General features: G+C 41.5%; 1 protein-coding gene across 1 annotated transcript in view; it reads left to right on the top strand.

Moving 5' to 3' along the window:
- The window catches only part of MGMT (O-6-methylguanine-DNA methyltransferase), a 140,088-nt gene that overhangs the window by 19,111 nt on the left and 103,277 nt on the right, over positions 1-17,700 (top strand). The gene's annotated exons all lie outside the window — the stretch shown is intronic.

A 17,700-nucleotide genomic window follows, 5' to 3' on the forward strand; every position in this document is an offset into this window, starting at 1 on the left:
CAGTGCCTTTAAGGAATTGTGGCTCCAAAATACATTCATTTCTCTGCTGCATCAAAAATATTATTAAGGAAACATTCTAAATTTTAAGTATTTTTAGTGTAGGTTTTGAGAGAACATCCTGCCCCCCTAATTTTTGACACACGTGTAGATCTGTCACTGGGGAGTAAAACCTCCTTGCACACTTCACAAATCTTGCAGATAAAATGTATGGTTTTTTATATATATTATATATATATGTTCCAGCATGTAGAACCGGGAGTGAATGATTGTTTTAATTACTGTGTAGTTCTTGTGAGAGCTTTAGTTGGCTTTTCAGAACTGTTATGCCTTTTGAGTTCCAAACAGATGCTACATGGCAGTGGAGGTGATGTCTCAAATCTAGGCCTGGTTGAGGAGGCATTGGTGCATTTCACTGTTTAATGTAAGTGCTGTTCAGTCTGCTGGAGTCCATCTGTCCTGGTCAGGTCCTTGCTTTTTCCTTATTTGGGAGGAAATGCTCAGTGGCATTTTTAGAAGGAACACTGAATTCTTTCAGAATTAGATGCCAAAAAAAAAACCAAATTCCAAATTTCTATGCCAAATTCCTCTGCCAAAATCGAAGTTATTAATACTACTTCTTTAAGTCTGCTCTCTTCAACTGTTTTTTGGTAATAAATTTGCAGTTTTGCCACAGTCTGTTACCTTAGTGCTTTCTCTTACTGACAAGACTCAACAGGTTTGGCTTCCTTCTCTCAACATTATCTTTTTTTTTTTCTCCTGCTTTTGATTCTGAAATTCTCCATTGATTTGTATGGTGTTCCTTTTTCTGTTTTTCTGTTTTATTCTCCTTGTAGCTGAAGTGTGTGTAAAATTAATTAGGAATATAAAGCATAATGTGTTCTGGTTGAAGTATGTTTTTGCCTGTAATACAAAAACCTTCAAGCCTCTGGATTTGAAAGTTTTGCCAACTCCAGTGCTATGGAAAGAAGGGCTTCAGTTTCTTCAGATGCTGATTTCAGTGCTGAATTTCTGCTGGTGAGGAATAAAGTGTATTTAAGATAAGACTTAAAGCTGCCTTTGCTGCAGAGCTGGAGAACAACCAAGCAGATGAGGATCTTCACCCTCGAGAATGGGAAGCATCAATGAGTGGTGGAAAAACAGTAGGAAAAAGCTCTGTGGGCTTTCTTAGGCATGGATGCTCTCTTTATTTATCAGAATATCTGCTGTTTGCTCACCTGTAACATGGCCATGTTGGTTGGTTGAAGGTTGTCATGATTTTGTTCTTCAAGCAGAAGTTGAACAGTCTGGATCCTACTCCTAATTTTTTAATTTTTATCTATTCTTGTTCTTCACTTTTCTCAGTGGTGAGCTGACTTCATTTTGATGCATTAGTGGCATCTTGATAACACGTAATTTCACAGGTTGCATGACTTAGATGCAAAATTTGTTATATTACAGGGACTGTTATTCAAGAGTAACTCAGAAGTTAAAGGCAAGAAGAATATTTTTGTGATTACTTTAAGAATTTAAATCTGAAAAAGAAAGGTGGGACTTCCTTTTGTCTTTAGCACTGATAAAGTTCTAAAAATTTTAAAGCCATCTGTAAATGTTTGTGCTGAAGTATAACATTTAATCTCTTCTACTCATCGCTAGTGCATAGTTGTTAAATCTGGCCTCATTATTTTCGACAGAATAAAATAAAAACGAAGCAGTTGCCTGGTGTTTCTCCTAACTGGCTAATAAACACCATGGTAAGAACATTGGGTGGGAAAAAAAAAACATAAGAAACATAAAAATTGATTTTAATGGACCCCTGTCAGAGAGAACCATAATGAGCACGAGTCTGGTAATAAATATTGGTATTCTGCTCCACAGTGCTTGGGACTTCTCGTGTGGAATTGCATGTAACAATCAATATAGATTTTAGGGTTTTTTAACAACAAAAATAAGTAAACCTTTGAAATATATAAATACTTAAGACTTGCAATCTGTCAGACAAACCTGGTAGTTGTAGAAAAGGCTGATAAGAGCGTCTGGTTAATGGCATAATCGCTTTGTGGAGATCTCAGCTCTATTTTACAGCTTGTAAAATGCTGGGCAATTAATCACCTGAGATTACAACCTATTCAGTGATGGCTCTCCTTAAAACTTAAGAACACAGACTATAATGGAGCCTAAAAGGAGAAGCAACAAAGTAAAATCCAGTTTCACTATGCTTGAAAGAAATTGATCTATTAATGAGATGAAACTAATTGTAATAACCTGAGGTTATTCTGCTCCTTGGGAAGTTGGCAGGCTTTAAAAGTCCAGACACGTCACAATGTGATGGTTTCTGTTTGGAGAGGAGGAATCTTTATCATTTAGGCTTTTTATATCCATGTTTTGGCTGCTCCATCCCTGGAAGTGTCCAGGGCTGGGTTGGATGGGGCTTGGAGCAACCTGGGCTAGTGGAAGGTGTCCCTGCCCATGGCAGGGGGTGGAATGAGATGGGCTTTAAGGTCCCTTCCAACCCAAACCATCCTGTGATTCTATGTATATATATATATATATATATACATACAATCTCACATATATAAATGTGAGATTTCAGCTAAATATGATTGTGGAATTTTTAATTTACTGGATGCTAAAATTGTTACTAACCATTTTGTGGTGCTAATAACTGGTTAACTTAAAACAGGGGCTTGAAATCACTCATTTCTGCTTTAGTATTGAGATTATGGATTGACTTGTTTGTTTTGTCATTTTCAATTAATAAAACACTGAAGATAGAGCTGGAATAGCTTTAGAATAACCAAATTCCTTGTGTTTCATACCTGTGTGTTGTATGACAGAGAACGCAGGAGTTTTAGCCTACATACAGCACTATGAGGAAATTCATGTGTTGGGCTCAAGGTCTGTGCAGTCATTATAGGGCTGTTTCTGAAATGTGCTGCTTCAGGGTTGTAAAGTGGGGTAGAAAATACACCAGAGATGAAGCTTGATTTTATAAATGTTTCTGTTTCTAAGAATTTCATCTTCACAGTTTATATTTAAAAAAAAACCCTAAAAGGATATATAACCTATACGTGTGTTTATATATATATATATATATATATATATTAGAATCTCAGAATCACAGGGTATTGTGGGTTGGAAGAGACCCACAAGTCAAACTCTAAAATGAATGTGTTTGTGTGTGTGTATATGTATATATACACTCAGTACTGTATCAGCTGTTGAAGTTTTTCTTTCAGTGTATACAAATCTAAGGATTAGTTTTGATCAAGTTTCCTCCAGTATTCCTGCCTGAAATATTGCAAATGTTTAGCTCTTTTTGTTCATGGCCTAAAGAATAACTCAATTTTTTTGCCGTTGTTTTACTTCTGAGTGTCTTCGGTAGCTTTGGAGTTTCAGAATTAATTTTTTGTTATTCCACTGTCAGCTCTGGTGTTCCCACATTGGGATGACTCTGTTTTCAGAAGTCTTGTCTTATTGCTGAGCTGGAGGAGTAAATGATACTCTTGGTGAGCAGAGGATCCCACTCGTGACTTCCTTGAGCAATAACACAAACCACTTGTTTTCCTCTGCTGAATATTTACAGCACAAGATACTCTGGAAAAATGTCAATGTTACTTGGCAGTTGGGATGGCACCAGGAAGCAGATTTTGCCTGTGTTGCAAAATTCCGAATTCTTTCAGCAATTCCCTCTCCCCTCAGGAAAACTGCCCTGGTTTTCCCAGCTCCCTGCCTGGTCAACATGAGGCAAGGGTTGTCTGGGCTGCACATGTGCCAGGGCAGGGAAATACAGTGGGAACTGGAGGATAGTAGTGAAAGGGCTGTTGTCTGACATGTTTTGAGGTAAACTAAGCAGCTTCCAGTGTCTGGTTGGAAAATCTTTCCCTGCTGAGCGTGGAGTGATGAACACTGTCATACTCCTATGGACTGACAAGTTTGTGTGTGAAAAGAAAGGTAAATTTGCCACCTGAAGAGTGGGCACAGATCCCAGGAGATGCCAGTAATGCTAATATTTACATCCACCTTGGGATTTGAGGATGCCATTATGAGAAGTTGAGATTTTCCACTTAAAAGCTCAGCTGTCACTGCCATCTTTGGCTGGGACATCCCAAGGTGTGGATGATTTGGGGACAGCCATCTCCTTGGCTCTGGGCTCCTGTTCCTCCACTCTGGGACTGCTGTGGTGTACAGACAGGTTGATTTTGACAGAAGATCCTGAGCTCCCATCCAGGAGACAGCATGTGCAGGTGGTCTGCTCTTCCTCCATGGACTTTGGGAATTATGTGTTTGTTGGTAGGGATGTGAACTTGAATTTGAGAAAATGCAGCTGTTGGATGCTTCCTGCACATTTGAGGAGGGAAATTGGGCAGGTTGACTTGCTTTACTATTGCTTGAATGGTCAAAACATGTATTTTCATGGTGGTTATCACAGAATACCCCATTTTCCTTGTGGTGTAGGAATACATCAGATTTCCCTTTTATGCTGTTTTCAGAGGAGACTCTTGGCAGCAGTGGGATCCCATCTGCCCTCTGTATTTCTTGCAGGTTATTTGCCATTTTCTTTACAGCGTTTCATTTCCCTACATCTTACTGAAAGAGATCAGAGGAGGAGGAACAAGGAACCAGTTTGGCCGTTCTTGTATTATTAATCTGCCTAAACCTTTAAGGGTGAATCTGCAGTTCAAGAGGTTCGCCAGGGTTTCAGTCAATCTCTGCCAGTGTAACATTATCAGAAACTCTCCAGAATCTCGGCTTAAAGAGGTTTCCAGCTATTACAGATTCAAAGAAAATCTCAAGTGTGTGGAAAGGCAGCGGATGCAGTGGCGTCCGGGCTCTGATAAGAGCCTAGAACAATAACTTGCAGAGGTGTGAACCACTCTGTTCATCTCTGAGGTATTTAATCATAGCCAGTGATGATGGTTTAAATGTCAACTTTGCTAACTGTTTCATTCCTCATACTGTAAAATTTACGGTGAGTGATATCTCACTTTGATGCCACAAGTGGGAGGCATTTGGGATAGTGCCACTCCTCCTATTTTTCCAATAAGCATCCGCCAAGGCTAAGAAACTTAGTGGAGCTCAGGGGCACAGTAAAAACCCTCTGAAGGAGGGTAGGTATGGACCTATTCTGCTGCTTTGAATACATTTCTGGTTTACCATGAACATCTGATGTGACTTATGTGAAGAGAGGATTATTGGCAATGTGGCTTGGAAGAGGCTGCACTCCTCCCCATTCAGCTCATCCTTAAAATTATTGTGTAAAAACAGAGATTTTCTAATTAAAATTATATAGAATGAAACCTGAAGGAGACAGACATACTTGGAGTAAAGAAGTTAATGGTTTTGGATAAGGTCTAGGTGTAGAGTGGGAGCGGGAAAAGGAAAGGTTATCCAGAGAAGGGAACGGAGCTGGGGAAGGGTCTGGAGCACCAGGAGCAGCTGAGGGAGCTGGGGGGGCTCAGCCTGGAGAAAAGGAGGCTCAGGGGGGACCTTCTCACTCTCTACAACTCCCTGACAGGAGGGGGGAGCCAGGGGGCTTGGGCTGTGCTGCCAAGGAACAAGGGACAGGAGGAGAGGAAACAGCCTCAACCTGTGACAGGGAAGGTTTACATTGGAAAAAAATTTTCATGGAAAGAGTTGTGAAGCATTGGAAGGGGCTGCCCAGGGAAGTGTTTGAGTCACCATCCCTGGGTGTGTTCAAGCTTGAGGACGTGGTTTAGTGGTGAACATAGTGATGGTGCTGGTTGATGGTTGGACTTGGTGATCTTAGAGGTCTTTTCCAACCTTAATGATTCTGTGTTAGGACACCAACGACTGTGGACAAGTGCAGCTGCATCACTTTCCTGCCAGTACAACAGAGCACTTAACTCTTGTAAATACCATAATCATTTGAGCTGATGGCACTTATGGGTGATCAAAGTATGTTTTGCAGGGAACTTTCTTTTTTTTATAGTTTAAGGTATTTAATTACTGTTTACAGTGGCTGGGAAATGGTTCATTAGATGGTGCTTTTGTAGGTGTTAATGCAAACAGATGAGGTTTGAGATACAGGCTGCATGTGATGGGAGTGTGTTGTGGAATCCCAGAATGGTTTGGGTGGGAGGGGACTTTAAAGGTTACCTGGTCCCACCTCTCTTCAGTGAGGAACAACATCACTATCCCAGGTTGCTCCAAGCCTCGCCCAACCTGGCCTTGGACACTTCCAGGGATGGGGCAGCTTCTCTGGGCAACCTGTGCCAGGGCTTCACCACCCTCACAGCCAAGATCTCCTTCCCAATATCCCATCTAACCCTGCCCTCTGGCAGTGGGAAGCCATTCCCCCTTGTTCTGTCCCTCCAGTCTCTTGTCCCAAGTCCCTCTCCAGCTCTCTTGGAGCCCCTTTAGGCACTGGATGGGGCTCCCAGGTCTCCCTGGAGCTTCTCTTCCTCAGGTGAACACCCCCAGCTCTCCCAGCCTGGCTCCAGAGCAGAGGGGCTCCAGCCCTTTGAGCATCTTCATGGCTCTTCTTTGGACTGGTTCCAATAGTTCAATGTCCTTCATGTGCTGAGGGCCCTGGAGTTCCAGGTGGAAGTCCTTTGGTTACAGGGAGGTGATGGCCTTGGCCCACTCCACATGTTCTTTGCTTCTGAGGGACCTTGTTCTCAAAAGCTTCACCGTGCTGCTTTGGCTTGGGGAGCACCTGGTGCTTCTGCATGATGCTTGTTCAACATGTTGGGCAAAATCCACACACGATTTTAGACATTTCTTGGCTTTTAACCCCTCACAATCCTGACAATATTGATTTTCATATTGATGAGCAAAGTGAAAGCCTGTTTTGGATGCCTGTGTGGAACAGTCACCAGAAAAAGGTCAGTCTTAAACGTTTCTCTTTCAAAACTTTTTATTTTCAAATTTCTTTTAACTTGTGGCACGAAGCTCTCACAAATCTCATTGAGTTTTCTACCACTTGTCTTGGAAAGAAAACATGCAGATTCCTGGGTAATAGGGAGATGATGCTTGTTACTTCAAATTACTTCAAAATAACAGGAAAGTATATTTAAAAAAAAAAAGGAAAGAAAGGAAAAAAGAAATATTACCTTCTCTGGTAGAAGTCTCTACAAATATCCAGGCATCAATCTTTATTTCAGCAGATTCAGTGGATGTGGCAGGAAGAGTTATTATATAGCATAGTCCTCCTTTTATTAAAAATAAACTGGGCTAGGGTTTTCATAGTTTCTTGTGGAGATGCTGTGGATTGTTTATGCTGCATCAAGCTAAGAAAACTTTTTATTGGAAATGGTGTTTCAAAAACTTAAACAAAATAACTTCCTGTGTGTTTTTAGAATTTAGACTTTGGCAAATCCTTACACGTAGTACAGGCCAAATACGCGGTTTCACATGATTTTAGAAATGGTTTGCAGGAGAAGTTTTGCTGTCAGGTGTGGGTGGTGAATCTAATTCTGCATGATTAATAAAACCCACATTCTCTCTCACTTAAACTGAAGTGAATCTTGAGCAACTCCACTGTAATCAATACTAGACTTTGGCTGGGTTATTTTTCCTGACAGCACTGCTACATTTCTGTTCTCTGTCAAAGGTAGTATTGCAACATTCAAATAGGAGTGGGTTTTGCAAGTCTTCAGTTGTGGTTTTGTCCTGAAATCTTGACAGAGAAACTTTTGAGGGCTCTGTGTAAAAAAAAAAAAAATAAAATAAAAATCCAGATTTTTTTTGGTGGATGAAAGGCTGGATTTGGTGGATGAGGAGTGCCCTGGGCTGATCCCACAGTGTGGGCAGCAGGGGAGGGGGGATTCTGCCCCTCTGCCCCACTCAGGTGAGACCCCACCTGCAGAGCTGCCTCCAGCTCTGGGGCCCAGCACAGGAAGGACATGGAGCTGTTGGAGAGTCCAGAGGAGGCACCAGGATGATCAGAGGGATGGAGGAAAGGCTGGGAGAAGTGGGATTGTTCAGCCTGGAGAAGAGGGTGACCAAATTGTGGCCTTCCAATACCTGAAGGGAGCCTGCAAGAGGCATGGGAAGAGACTTTGGACAAGGGCTTCGAGGGACAGAACAAGGGGAAATGGCTTCCCACTGCCAGAGGGCAGGGGTAGAGGGGATATTGGGAAGGAATTCTTCCCTGTGAGAGTGGTGAGGCCCTGGCACAGGTTGCCCAGAGGAGCTGTGGCTGCCCCATCCCTGGAAGTGTCCGAGGCCGGGCTGGACGGGGCTTGGAGCAACCTGGGGTAGCGGAAGACGTCCCTGCCCATGACAGGGAGTGGGACTGGATGGGCTTTAAGGTGCCTTCCAACCCAAACCATTCCGTTTCTACTGGGCAGTTATTCATGGCACTAATCTGAGGTTTTCAAACCCTGAATGTTAATGGGGACAATGCCATGTCAGAGCACTAAAAGCCCCATTTCTGGGGCTGCTCCACTGGTGTGTGTTTGTAAACCCCGATGGTTGGCCAAGAGTCCTAAAGCAAGACATGTTATAACAACCCAGTGATCACGTTTTACAGTGCTGATATTTTAAAATGGCAAAAATAACAACAAACTGTATTAGATAATATAACTTGTGCAGACACCCACTTGAAAATACCACAAATATGACTTTTTTTTCCTGTTGCAGAAGATGTAGAGCTGTAATAGTGCTGAAAAATGACTTCACCTAAGAGGAGTGTGAGAATTTGTCTATGCAGCATCAGCTTTTCAAGAAATTACTCAGAAAATAAATCCTTTCCTGATGCCCTGCCCTGTTCTGTGCCACAGATACTGTGCCTGGTGTATCTTTACTAACTCTTCTATAATTCAGGCCATGAGTGGAACCCTTCCACTTCTCATGCCAGAGGTAGATTAATGCAGTGGAGCATTTTTCCATTGCAAATCCTGGCTATAAGGATGGGAAAATGGGCTGCATAATGACATGGATTATGTTTCTATTATGTCCCAGAATTAGTGGGTATTCTTAAATATTGCAACTCTTCATCTTGGGTTTCTTCCCTGGCTTTTGTGGTCCTCGAAAAAAATTAAAATGCATAGATAATGCTGAGAATAATTTAAAGCTGCAGAGGTGTTTTGGGATTAGATGGTGGGCTGTGAGCAGGGACACCCACCCGGATCACAGGAACCTTCCTGCAGCTCTCCTTGAGGGACAGAATTGAATTGCACAAAGTGGTTTGCTGAAAAAAGTCTGTAATATCAGCCTGGAGAGCCTTGACTATGAAAATGCTGTGATCAGAGCAACATTGAGTGCTTGAGGAATACCAGGATTGCAGGGGTTTATAGAATCATGGAATTATTTGGGTTGAAGGGACCTTAAAGGTTACCTGGTTCCACCTCTCTGCAATGAGGAGCAACATCTCAACTATTCCAGGTTGTTCCAAGCCCCATCCAGCCTGGCCTTGGACACTTCCAGGGATGGGGTAGCCACAGCTACTCTGTGCCAGGGCCTCACCACCCTCACAGCCAAGAATTCCTTCCCAGTATCCCATCTCTCCCTGCCCTCTGGCAGTGGGAAGCCATTCCCCTTGTCCTGTCCCTCCAGGTTCTTGTCCCAAGTCCCTCTGTAGCTCTCTTGGAGCCCCTTTAGACACTAGAAGGGGCTCTGAGGTCTTCCTGGAGCCTTCTCTTCTCCAGGTGAACACCCCCAGCTCTCCCAGCCTGGCTCCAGAGCAGAGGGGCTCCAGCCCTTGAGGCATCTCTGACCTCCTCTGGACTTGCTCCAGCAGCTCCACATCCTTCTGAGGTTGGACTCCAGACTTGGACACAGTTCTCCAGGTGGAGTCTCTCAAGGGCAGAGCAGAGGGGGAGAATCCTCTGCCTCAGCCTGCTGGTCCCACTCCTTGTGCTGCAGCCCAGGGTGCTGCTGGTGTTTTGGTGTTGAGTGGCTTTTCCCAGCTCCAGCTGAACTGGCAGCTCCAGTACCTGGTCTTTGTTGGCCTCTTTGGCTCCTGCATTTCAGTGAAACTCAAGGATCACACACTGCCAGTGCCTGTGCTAATTATAGTTGTTCTTAACATGCCTCCCTTAATTCCTTCTATAAAAAGAATTTAAGACTTGGTAGGACAAAGCCTAGTAAATCATCCTGGAGCGCAGAGCTGGGAGGGAATATGTGTCCTTAGCCCCCAGGCACTTCTGCAATGGCTCATCTCTGCAATTCCAGCGATTTTCAGGGAAATGGCAAATGCTCCTCAGAACTGCATGCCAGGAGAGAAGGAGTTAAATTCTAAAACCTTACCCTGTAACTGTAAATGCCATTTTTCTTTCTTCACAAATGTAACCTTTTAACATTTATTTTTAGCTTTTACATTAATATATGTAAAAATATTAAAAGCTCTTGTATATTACATTAAAAACTTATGTCAGCTGCCCTGCTTTTTCCTATTTATTAAAACTTTTCAAGCAGTGAAAACATTTTACTTGTTAATGAGGGGAAGAAGGAAAATTAATGACATAGAGCTCGGATCTTCCAAGATGTCTCCTTTTAACCATGCAAAACCAGCTCTTTTCCCACACTATGTAGTTTAATTTCTGTGTTAGGGTTCAGTAAGCAAATGCAAATAGATTTAATGATTTGCATCAGTAGATCACTTCTCAGTTTAATATCCTCTGATATTTTGGTCAAGGACTTTTTCTTTGGAAGGCTAGTGCTGTTTTGTGGAGGAAAAATATTAATAATGGTGGCATTGTGAGGTTCAAGTAAAGCAAGGGAAATGTATAACTTATTCAAAAGCAGCATCTCATATTATCTTCTCCCCGAGATCATGCAGTGGAAAAAGTTATTGGGGAAAAAGACACTTAAGAAATAATTGTGAATTGCTGATCATATTAAACATTTAGTAGTGGTTTCCATATCACATCTCATCTTACTCTCATTTTGCATCAGAATGTTCAAGTTCTGATCAGATCTCCTGGCAGTGGTGTGAGGTACCTCACCCTGGGATGGAGGGTTGTCATCTCTTCACCTGGAAAACTGGGAGCTGTTCTATCTATTCAGTGTCAGGATGGTTTCATTGGTGTTACCAGTAAATCTAAGTTTCCCAAATTCCTTAAAAGACTTATTCATTAAAGGATTGAATGAGAATGATTCCAGGGGTGGACATCTCATAGATTGATTCCACGAGCCCATCTTTGCTCGCTCTCCCCAGTTCTTGTTAAACAGAAATAAGTTCCTATTGGCTTTTGAAGAATTTAAGGTTGTTTAGTGCACATAAACCCTTCAAGTGATAAATACTCATAATTACCTCATTGCTTATTAAAATGAGCACTTGCTGGTGATAAAAACTTTTTGATGGCTTCTCAATTTCTGAATAAATGTAGTGATCAGCTAATCAAATTAGATTTTGAGCAGCTATCAATTTCTTTAATTAATTCTGACCTTTGAGAGGCTCACTGTTGTAGTCTGCTACTATGTAAATTGTCATTTGTACTAAGAGATTTTTAAATTGTATTTTATTTTCCTATTATTATTATGATGTAGATTTAGACAAGATGTCAGGATGTCTGGTGTGAAACAGGAATTCTGCAAAGGACTTTTCTTCTGCCTGGGCTAGTTCAGAGAAAGAAATAATGAGATTAAGTGAGAAACTTTGTCCTTTAGGTTCCCAGTCAGTTGTTTTCCCGTCATTTGTTTTTCCTCTGCTTTATTGATGCACATCCCCTTGGTTTTGTCAGTCCACAGTTGGGTTTTGCTTGTGTTCAGATGATGATGATGAACAGTCTCTCTGTGTATCCTGCTCCTGGCGATGCTCCATCAGTGTCATGTGGCCCGTGAGGATGGGGGAGTTTATTGTTTCATAGGTGCTGGGGTGCAGGTGCTGGTTTAAAATACACACACACACACACACACAGAGATCTTATCCTGGAGATGCTGGGCAGGCACTGCCAAGGTTGTTCCTGTTATCAGAAATAGTGTCCAGTGCTTACTAACATAGTTTTAGCTACAGAAATCCTGACCACTTTCTACTCCTGATGGAAAATCTCTCCAAAATTGAAGGAAAATGTTCAAAAATACTAGGTTTTTTTCCCCATTCTTGGACCTACACTAGATATGTTTCTCAGCACATATGCAGGACCAAGCTGGTAGGCTGCCTACTTTATAAAAGTTTATGATCCACAGATTGTTTTTCTCACAGAGTCTGGGCAATAAGCTGATATTTCAACTTTTTATTACTTTAGGCATTGAAGTTACTGAAAAACCTTGAAAGTTCCCTGTGAGACAGATGCTCTTGTAGTCCTTCCTCCTTCAATATGAAATGTCTAAATTGGTCCTAAAAGTTAAATCAGGGTTGTATCACAGGTTGCTGCCCAAGGGGACAACTCTCCCTGAAGGAGTGGTGGTTCCTGGGTGGGTCAGTCCACGCCAAACATAAAAAAACTCCTGATGAATTCTCGTGGCCATCAGATCAAAGCTGGTCTGATGTGTACAAAGCGTTGTGGAAGGACATCAAGTTTTTGAGGGCTGTTTCACTAGACCCAGAGCTCCTGTGATGCTCTATGAGGTTATGGAATCACCATCTCTGGAAGTGTTCAAAAAATGTGTGAATGTGGCACTGGAGGACATGGTTTAGTGGTGAACATGGTTGGACTTGATGATCTTAGAGGTCTTTTTCAATCTCAGTGATTCCATGATTCTTTGATTATATTATGATTATATATTTTATGATATAAAATACAACCGTGCTACCAAAATACAGCTTTTAGCAGGATAACCGCCCTGAACATCCTGGTGTGTAGATTCCTGACATAATGGCAAAAGAGGATGGAGAATATTTCCTGACCTATTTTTTAAACTCTTCAAGTTCAACTATCTGACTTGGGGGAGGAGTTGTTCAAAGTTTAAACACTGTATGAAACTTGGCCATAAATATAAATCAGCTCATATTAAGGCAATTTGAGCTGTAATACCTCAATAATTTGGAAGTAGTCATTCTTCACAGCTCATGAATGTTCTTCACCTCTGGAAGGAGTTTGTTCTAATTTTAAATGCTGACGTGGACTCCTGGAGAATGTAGAAATTGTCTTCTGTTTAGACTTCTGAAATTCTGAAGTTGTCACTTACCTGGTTTTGGAGTTGCACCTTAGATCGTATTGACTGTACTTGAATTCTTTGAAAATCAGTCAGATTTTCTTTGATTTCTTCTGCTGATGGTGGCAAGGACAGTGAATCAAGGCGGACATGTCTTTTGGGGGATTTTATTGGTTTCTTGCACATTTTGGGAGGTTTCTCTGCCTTTGCTGCTCTAGTTGTGAACATGTGTGTTAAACCAGATCCCATTTCACTCCACTCCAGCGTTGGTTGTGATTTCTGTTGGTCATGGTGGGGATCAGCTCTCAACTCCTGTAGGTCAGAAGTTCTCTGCTTGCTGGGTAATATCGCTTGTGGCTCTGAGGTTGTCCAGATGCTCTTCATTTATGCAGATGTCCTGTGGGCTTTAAGATTTATGTCTCAGTGTGAAACAGAGGATATCCTCAGGGTTGTGATAGCGTGTCCTGCTTCCTGTCTGTTCTGGGAAATACGTCTTGAAACTCCTTTTCATAGAACTCACAGCAATAACAAACCCAGACAGGAACAAAAAAACCACTCGTGATAGGTATGATATCCAGGGTGTGCAGGTAATTTGAAAAGGAACAAAGAATCTTTTGTCTGAAGTAATGATAAATCACAGTAAAAAGAAGCCAAGTGGCCAAAAAACAACCCCCAAATATAATGAACTTGAAGAAAAATAAAAATACACATTCTTGATAACACTTTGTACTTGCTGATAGTGCTGTGCAGACTGAGCTTGCTCTGATGTGGATCTAGAATATTGAACTCTTTATAGGCTACAGAATTGCACGTACAGTAAAAATTTGCACTTTTAAAGCAGTCATTTTTAATGATTTTTAGGCCTAAAAGTTTGTTGGTTTTTGTTGTTCTTGGATGTTTTGTAATTTCTACATGAGTGGCAGTGAAGGGCTGCTTTTGGTTGGGTTTAGCCCTTGAATCACTGAAGAGTTTTATGAATTATATTGTTTTGCTTATTGATATTCATTCCAAAAGCTGACTGCATCTTAATTCTTATTTTTATTCTTAGCTTTATTCAAATCTTTAAAAGAACTATCAGAATGAACACTTATTTACTAGTTATTAAATATTAGCCTAGCTGAAACAATGAACAATTCTGCCACTTCTTTGTATTACCTTTTGCTTTGTCTCAATTCACATTATAACTTCATCTTCACTCCACCCTTATCTTTCAGGTCTATCACTTTGTTATCAAAATTCCATAGTAATTAGGATAATTTATGACCAAGGTAACTCTCGCTCACACAACTGCAGGCTCTGTCAGAGCAGCACTTGCAGAATTGGAAGGTCTGCTTTGTTTTGGGCTTTGTGTTTGGGAGACACATCTGTGAGCATTAATTGGGAAATACCTTTTTATTCATCCAGCACTTCTAAACTGGGCATCCTGTTAAGTCCTGACTTCCCATCTTGAGTGAACATGACTCAGTATTTCGGTACATTTTTCCTACTTTTCAGAGGTGATTCTTTTGGAACTTCTGAATGTTCCAACCGTGATAAAGTTGTAAAATGTTTTTTGTTGTGCAGGGAAGACATCCATCCTTCCCTGGTGCAAAGGCATTTCTGAAAGCTGAAAGAGCAAGGGAATATTTTTTGTTTTGGTGTGGGAGTAAAACTGATTCCGGGAAAAAAAATAATTGATTTTTTTGTGGTTTTTATTTTTCAAGCCATTAGTGCAAAGCATGGCTGGAGATCTCCAGTTATGGAACAGTTAAATTACACCACAGTTGACCTTACAAAAAACACTGAGCTCTAAGGGGAGGTTGAAGTCCATCCCAACATCCTCTAGCTTTGTTCCAGAAAACCTCATTTAGAGTGAAACCCTCTTTGATTTGCAAGGGCTGAAGCAGCAAACGCCGTTCTGTTTGCAAGATACAATATTTGGCCATAATGCAGCTGCCTTCCCTCATAATGGATGTGAATGGAATCCACATGAATACGAATGAACGCACGGAGAAAAATTAAGTTGCAGTTTGCTGGTGTTATTGCATGTTTTACAACAGAATTGCTGCCAGTTGTGTGAGGTCTTAAGTGTTTGACATCAGCTGGAGCGTGTGTTTTGATCTTCATGTACCAATAAAAAGTTTCACATCTTTATCATCTTAAAATACCTTCAAGGATAGAAAACTGTCTGGAGCTTCTGGCGTCGGAGTTTAGGAATTTTAATGTATAAAGCTGAGGAAAAAGAGTTGATGGCAGTGTTTTAAAAAGACATAAAAATATAGTCAGTTGTGTTATTGAGTGTCCCTACTGCAGATTTAATCTCATGCGCTTTTTTAATGTTCTTCTCCTGTAACTAAGCATATTTGATTTGAGCTGCTTTTGCTCAGGCATCTTAGAATCAGAATCACAGACTGGTTTGAAAGGGACATTAAAAGACCACCTCGTTCCACCTCCTGCCCTGGGCAGGGACACCTTCCACTAGCCCAGGTTGCTCCAAGCCCCAGCCAACCTGGCCTTGGACACTTCCAGGGATGGAGCAGCCACAGCTTCTCTGGGCAACCTGTGCCAGGGCCTCACCACCCTCATAGGGAAGAATTTCTTCCCAATATCCAATCTAAACTGACACTGTCCTACTTTAGAACTGTGTAAGTCACCTCTTAGCTGCACCCGTGGTTCGGCTGTGCCGAGGAGCAGAGTGTGGTGCCAGAATGGCACGTGAGCCCTCAGAAATGAAGCAGCTTCATCACGTCTCCCTGGGCAGGACAATCCTGGTCCAGCTGGCACTTCTGTGGTACCTGATATTGGGCCTGTTCTGATCTGTGTGGAATTTCCAGGCTTCATTGGAACAGTGTGACCATCCCTGTCTTATAGGTGTGTCAGTAGCAATAAGCCAGAGATGTGGTCAGCCTTCATCCATCATCTGTTGTCTTCATCTGGATGGAGGAGATCAGGAGGAGACTGTAGGGGAGCTGCAATAAGGCATTGACTTCCAGGGAGAGAAGTGGTGGGACATGGAAGGGAAAGAGCAGGTGACAGCAATGATCTGTTGTGGTGAGTTGAAAACCAACCCTGGCTCGTGCAGCTGTTTGTGATGGAGCTGGGAAGGCTGGGTGGCAAGTGATGGCAATCCTGGGAGGAGGGGGGTGTTCTGCAGAGTCCTGTCCTGTCCTCTGCAGGGGGTGACATGTCACCACAGGACTCAGTTGTGTGATATTCATGTGGCATCTGGTAAGTTGCTCAATCAACATGAATTTTTTTGTGTTCTGGGGTGGTAGTAAATTAATCATTAATGTTTTGTTACATCGTGGTTCCCTTCCCTGAGAACAGGATGTTAAACACCTCAGTGAAACAGGGGTCCTTTGTTCACCTCAGGCTACTTTTCAGTGTATTGGTTTAAAAACAGGGTTATCTTCATGGTATCAGTCGTTTCCTCAAAATCCTGGTGGTGGCACAGCACAGGGCTTTTATTCCCAGGTGGAAGATGTGTCTTTTAGGGCAGGGAGATGTGTGTGGCCATCCTGGGATGAGTGGCTGTAGCTACTAGGCTGAGTGGCTTAAATGTCTCCGAGAAATGCCCACGTCATCTTGGAAGTTTCAGGCAGTGGAACAGGATGAAAACCCCCTCTGTGTACAGTATTAACTATTTCACAAGGATATCTGAACTTTGCAGGTCTCTCTCCATATGTAGATCTTTGTGCTTGAAAGAGGGTTGAATACTGACCTAATTTGTCTTTTAAAAGGACACAGAGTTTTAGTAGAATACTTATGCTATTGAACTAGACAAATGCAGGTGCTATTCCTTTGGTAGTCGGTGCAGAAGGTTGATGTGCTCTAAGATTTACTGTGCATCACCTTAGCCATCATTCCCATAAGTATTAATTTTAACTCCACTAATAAGAAACTGAACAAAAGTGGAATTATGAGTTCAGTAGTATTCTATGAAAGGTCAGTTGTTAAAAAGGCAGAGTCTGACATTCTGTGAAAAAGGTGCCTTCATTAATCATCCTGATAGGATAGCATAGGATATTCTTGACCAATACCCACATCCTCACTGTGCCATGTGCTGAATTCCTTGTGTAAAAACAAGGAGTAGGAGAATGAATGCAGAATGACCATTTTTTACTACTGTAACATTACTATTTCTCTATTCAAAGTACAGAAAAATTAATGGAGACACTTTTATAAGGCAGACTGTCAGGATTTTAAAAGTTTGTTAATTTTATAGAAGCATACATTGTTAAGGGAGTAATATTTAAAAACACAGTTTGTAAGAATATAAATGAATACCAAACACCAGTATTAATGTAATTTATAAAGTATTTATGACCTCTTAGAAGTATTTTCTTATTATGTTGTTTAAATGCACAGCTTTGCTTCACAATAATTCATCTCTGTAAATCTTGAATGATTACTCCTCTATGAACCCACCAGTTTTAATTGCCACGAAAAATGTTTTCCTAGGTGAAATTATTATATTGAATTGTTTGTGTGTTTTTCCTTGTCCACCACAGTGATGGCAATTTGAAAGTTAATACAAATTATATAAATTATTAACAACAGGCCTAGTAGAACATTAATCAGGAGAACATCTTTATTGTGACTGTTCCTGACAGATTATGTTCACCATGATGCCCATTAATGCACTGTATTGTGAGAGCCCATGTCCATTACAGAATCCCCTTTGTTACTGGTGTCAGGTCTAATTCAGGGCAGCAAATCTCAGGCCAGGTTGAATATCTG

The sequence above is a fragment of the Neopelma chrysocephalum genome, unplaced genomic scaffold (assembly GCF_003984885.1).
Source record: "Neopelma chrysocephalum unplaced genomic scaffold, ASM398488v2 Primary Assembly neopelma1_85, whole genome shotgun sequence".
Classification (NCBI taxonomy): domain Eukaryota; kingdom Metazoa; phylum Chordata; class Aves; order Passeriformes; family Pipridae; genus Neopelma; species Neopelma chrysocephalum.